The 5,729-nt window shown below is 42.1% G+C and overlaps 1 protein-coding gene across 1 annotated transcript in view; it reads left to right on the forward strand.

Annotated features, from left to right (window-relative positions):
- Positions 1–2,050: 2,050 nt before the first annotated feature.
- Positions 2,051–5,729, forward strand: part of LOC106809839 (spectrin beta chain-like) — a gene marked incomplete at its 3' end in the record, with an annotated part of 127,714 nt that continues 124,035 nt past the window's right edge. The window contains 1 exon segment of the mRNA XM_014813065.1: positions 2,051–2,382.

Here is a 5,729-nt window from a genome sequence, read left to right on the forward strand (position 1 = left end):
CCTAGACCTAAACTAACCTCGTAGAAACTACGAGAGTGTAGGAACAGGCGCTGGATGGAGTTTGGGGGGTTATAGCTAGACTGGCACCCGTTCGCCACCTTCACTCCGGCAAGTATCCTTCGCTACACTGAAGTTAGTTAATGTAGCGTGTGGAACTGTCGACCGGGGAGCAGTGTATAGGTTATAGCCGGCTGAGCCGTCTGCAGGAAAGTCGTAGTGAAACGCTATGCATATAGCCTCATTGCGCCATTTATCGCAGGCCATATGTACTACACTGTCACTGATATGGGGGCCTGAACTAGTCGCTGGCACAAAAAAAGTTTAACTCCGTTTTTTACAGCAAACCAAGCGCGCCGAGTAGCGAACAAAGAATTACGACCATTTCTAGGAAATCTCTAGCTACGTGGGTAGTCAAACCCGTCGTACAATCGCCAGAACTGCTCAATTTAGCGATAACCCCACAATTGCGTTTATAGTGGACTCGTTGAAATTGCTATTCACTCAGTGCAGCGTTGTTGTGTTAGTGTGCCGCTACGCGGCGTTTTTTGCGCTTCACGCAATATCCGGGCTGCCGATCGTCTAGATTTCGCAGATACACCGGGTCCCGACAGTTTCCACGAAAAATGGCTTCCAAAACGCAAAATGATCGGGCTTTTTAACACTTATTTATCTACATGGACATCTCACCTATCTTTTTGAACACTTTCCACAACTTTACACCATGTATTTATCCATTTATTTCACAAAGTGCTAGCACTACTTGCGTTTCGTTTTGAAATGCTTTTGTGTCACCCGAAATGTAGACAAAACACATGGGCAGCTATGATTCAGCCTAGTACATTTTGTACATTCACGTAAATGCCTTGAAGGTTCTACACATTACTGAGTTAGACCCTATGTACCCGATAGGCTCTGACAGTGGTAGGGCTTATAATAGCGCCCAGGGAGGTGCAGTACATCTACATACTACCTTAGCAGACCGTTTAATCATAATTTAATTTAATTTAATTATTTCACTGGGTTGTCAATTGTATTTATCTGTTGAGTGTTTCAGGTAAAAATCAAATTTGGACTCTTATTAAACTGGAAAAGTATACATTTGGTGCTTGGACCATGTTTACCTTTGCACATTTGTATCATAACTATTCACAAGCTATTTTCGTTTATGTTGTACAGGACTGTGGTGGCTAAGATGGTGAATATGTTGTACATGCATGCCAAAGGTTGGGTAACCATACCCTAAACCTACCTTTAATTATGTGCCTTCAGCTTAGTATAACCCCAACTCTAATCCCAACCTTAGCCTAATACACCAGAGTTTTTTTTATACACAATACATGTCATTGTCATAAGAGGCAGCAGAGTGGTGCACTGCCGTTGTCAAATTTAACATCGCTGTTCAAAATGTTCAAATACAGTCTAAGACATTCAAATTCCCCCTCTCTCTCTCGCCCCCATCCACATGCTGTAGGTACGCCTTTGAATCCATCATGCGCGTTTTTTACCAAAAACTGGCCATTACTCCTTTGTCTAATTTCCCCCAAGAAACCCCATACACTAACTCTAAATTTTTGCTACATCCCAAGCTTGACCCTATTCTATGATGAGGCCTGTAAATTGTAATGGTCATTGTGGATCACCGTAGCTGAGAAAAGTTGATGTGTTGCCATACATTCACATATATAGAACGTACTATCTGTATGTAGTTGAGATGCATTCTGTGTACAAGCGATAAAACTTTTATGTTCCTGCTTTGTGTTGGCATTGTGTACGACCGGTCGGACCGGACAAACCTGCACAGGGACTTGCCAAATATTGACTGCATGCGTGTTTCTAATCTCTTTATAAGTAATCGCTTTTAACATCCTATCATCGAACATTACAACTGCACTGCGCGCACATTTGAGCAGGCAAGAGCGTGCGAATTGCTCTGCTGACAGGGTCCGTAACTGCGGCAGTAAAAGGACGCCCTCTACTGGGAATACTGCGTGCGTTGTCGGGAATGTGCCGTGGCGCGTGTCGCGTGAATGCGTCCACTGCAGTAGCTACATGCTCGCAGCCATAGGAACAGGTGCATGGAATTCCGGCAGAGGAGTAGAGCCTAAGCTTGACAACGGAGTACGGTGTCCATGCGCGTGTTTTCAAAACGGCTTTCATATCCTTGTAATGTGAGGCACGTCCAGTAGTGAGTAAGGTGCCACTGTGTGCGTCTGTGTGTGTCTCAGTGAGAGTGGGAGAGAGAGAGAGGGCGTGTACATCTATTACACGGACACGTTGCATCGCTGCTGGGAAGATTGCGTTGGAAAGGCAATATAACATTGTTGTTATCTGTGCATGTAGGAACTGGATGGCGGTGAATTTGTAGGAATATAATACAGAAAGGCAAGTAATTTATGGGTTAATGACATGATTATCATTCTCTGTCACATTTGCAAACCTAAATAATTGTGTTTTATATTATGATATTGACATCGTTTCATATAATATTTGTTTTTGTGTGTGTTGATGTGTGTAGTTACTAGGGTGACTATTAAGTGCAATTTTGCTGTTGTGATAGTATTGTAATATTAGAAATACTGTTGCTCATACTATTGATATATTATGATATTTTGTCATATATTGTTATAACATTACACTCGTATTCGTTATGTACGCGTGTACGTACGTTGTGGTTCACATTATTTACTAGACTAGTATCCCTGTTGCTTAATTCTCCCGTACACTCGAGCATAGCACAGGGGTAGAAATTAAGTTTTGAATACGGGAGTCCAACGGACTCCCTCCCTATCCTCAAAAAGAGGGAGTCCGCAGCAAAATGAGGGAGTCCGCATTCTGAGGTTCAAAATTAAAGTATTAACAAATAACGCATGTGCTTATTTTTAAAGTTTGCATGCGGTTGCACGTCTGTCAAATATTCTTTGGATATTAGCTGAAAAAATACGGTATTTCCACGAGGCCGTGCCTTGGAACGAACTAGATAGTATGGCAGAATTTTCAGTCACACGGACTCCTGCATACGTCAAATCAGGAGTCCGACAGTAAATCTGGGAGTATTTGACTCCGGACTCCCGTTAATTTCGCACCCTGATAGCATATTATCATATGTACAAACGTATACTATATATATATATATATTATATATATATATATATATATATAATGAGCATAGCGAGTTTAATAGTTAGCAGAGTAGACCATGCGTAGATAACTGGGGATCAGTCTAATCACTTACAACAATAACGGAAGCATCGGTAATAGCCGCTAGGAATACTAACGTGGGAAACACATCTTTAGTGGTAAATAAACCAACCTGTTGTTGTAATGTTGCACAGGTCTATGGGAAACTATCAATTGTAAAACGAACTATTAGCGATAGTTACTGATGTTTTACTTTGCTTTTGATGTATCCTTCTCAAGTCAAACACTATTTCGATTAATCCATGGTTCGATGCATCGCCACACTCTTAGTAGATACGTTGGGCCACGTGATGTGATATTCAGAAGGGAAAGCGCATCTACGTAGATGTCAACAGCAGTTTAGGAATGCATAAATCATTGTTTCAATAGAGCTGTGAGCTATATAATATCAAGATAATATGGTATACATGCCATGTGCATACAAATAAAACATGTTTGCTATGTACATATGGGGGTCTGTTTGTAAATAGTACTGTGTCTTGACTTTATGCGTGTATGATTGCATCTGGTAGTCGATTTGAGCCTGATTCATGCAAAGTATTAAGTTTACAGGTTGAAATAAAATAAATTTAAAGATATCACTCCTACAGTATGTTTTTTGGGCAGTGGCGTAGTTGGGGGGGGGAGTGGGATCCAGTTGATCCGAGTTAAAAAAAAAATTGTTCTACTAAAAAGAGAATTGTCGTAGTCAGAATGAAGGCTGTACATGTACCTAAAGGTGCCGTAAATACCATCTCCTGCGATCTACATTTTCACAATTTTCCGGGGGAGGACCCCCTAACCCCCCACGCCTGTTTTCACCCCCTCCTTGGAATCTTAGACCCGCCACTGAACAATTACATATCTTGGGAGCAGAGAACAATGAACAAAATGTCGCCTTTTCGCATGGCGCCCAACAAACAAAGATTGCCAGAGCTGAGAGGTAGCAGGAGCCGCAGCCGTAGGCGGCTGGAGAGGGAGGCGGAGGAGCCATTAAAATATTAAGTCATCCACTATTTTGCGCAGTTTGCTGTTTTGGCCCCCCTTGTTAAAAAATCCTGGCTACGCCACTGTTTTTGGGTGTTTTCTGATCATATTATTATGTGATTTATAGGAGATTTGGGGATATTTTTGGGGACAACCAGAAATTGTTGCGGACAACCTGATTTGAATTGATTTTTTTTCTTATTTCGAGCACTGGCTCAAATTACCTATTTTTTATTAGGCATTTGTTTATTACATCAGTGGGTACCAATAGGATTGGGTATGGGCCTCATATAATGCGATACTATAGCTTACTGGTAAGCTGCGAATTTCATTCTCCGGTTGCTTCAGGTCAGGCGTGCCTCAGGGCAAGGGCAGTGACTTGGTGGGAACATGTTGCTCTAGTTTCCTGTGTTTTTCTAGCCGTTTCACTTTCGCGTGAGTCGGCCAACCTAATGCTGATGAAGATATTGTTACAGGCCCGTAATTATGTGACTGTTTGTCCTTTCTTACTACCTGTCACTGACTGCTTATAATTAGCTGAAGGTTAACAATGATGAAGGAGTATCCGCGTTAATGGGAGCATTAACCTGCGCAAGTTTATTTTTTCTGAACCGTGGAAGATTAGAATGGATGATAGTTTTTTCGTCTGACATTGGTAAACTAAAAGCCTGATATATTGTTCTGTCGGCTTATGCGCAACCTTTTAATCCTACGTACGTTTTTTCATCGGCCTTTTGTGGCATGGTGTTAAGAATAAGATAAACGACATACCTTAATTAACGCAAATGAAAGTAATAGAATTTTATTAATATAGCCGTGGATCATTATGTAAGATCGGAAGATTCTCGCATTTGTAACATATTGTCAAGCAGCCATGCATGCTTGAAATGGGTCCGTTATTGCAATCTGCTATATGGGAACAATCCATAGCTACTAGCTGGTGCCCCTGTTATAATCTGTGCCGTGTAAGTCGACGTGCCTGCAGGCTAATTATAGGTTAAGCATAGTGCTATATAAATTGGCTTCTGGGCAAAATGCGAGTGACCGGGCTGCATTTGATCCAGATGCGTTTGTGCTTCTGATCTCGATAATACGTACTCCATCAGCGCCCTGCGATGGATCAATACATGAATTCATCCAATCGAGCAAATTCGCCCTAGTCTTGCTGGTGTTCCCACCCATCGTACTATTGTGAGACTCTTAGGATAATTATCCCCTTCTGAGATAAGCCAGTAGCCTGGGTAAACTCTGCCTAATGGTGGGTGCGCAATTAACATGATGCATGCGAGATGTGGTGAACTTTGACACTGTGACAACAACGGCTTGACTCCAGCAATTTGCTCAGCCTATTGTTCAATCTAAAAGATACAGATATTAGAGGGAGAGAGAGAGAGCGAACGAGCGAGCGAGAGAGAGAGAGAGAGAGAGAGAGAGAGAGAGAGAGAGAGAGAGAGAGAGAGAGAGAGAGAGAGAGAGAGAGAGAGAGAGAGAGAGAGAGAGAGAGAGAGAGAGAGAGAGAGAGAGAGAGAGAGAGAGAGAGAGAGAGAGAGAGAGTAGTAGTAGTA

Source organism: Priapulus caudatus, unplaced genomic scaffold (genome assembly GCF_000485595.1).
Source record: "Priapulus caudatus unplaced genomic scaffold, Priapulus_caudatus-5.0.1 Scaffold390, whole genome shotgun sequence".
Taxonomy (NCBI): Eukaryota; Metazoa; Priapulida; class Priapulimorpha; order Priapulimorphida; family Priapulidae; genus Priapulus; species Priapulus caudatus.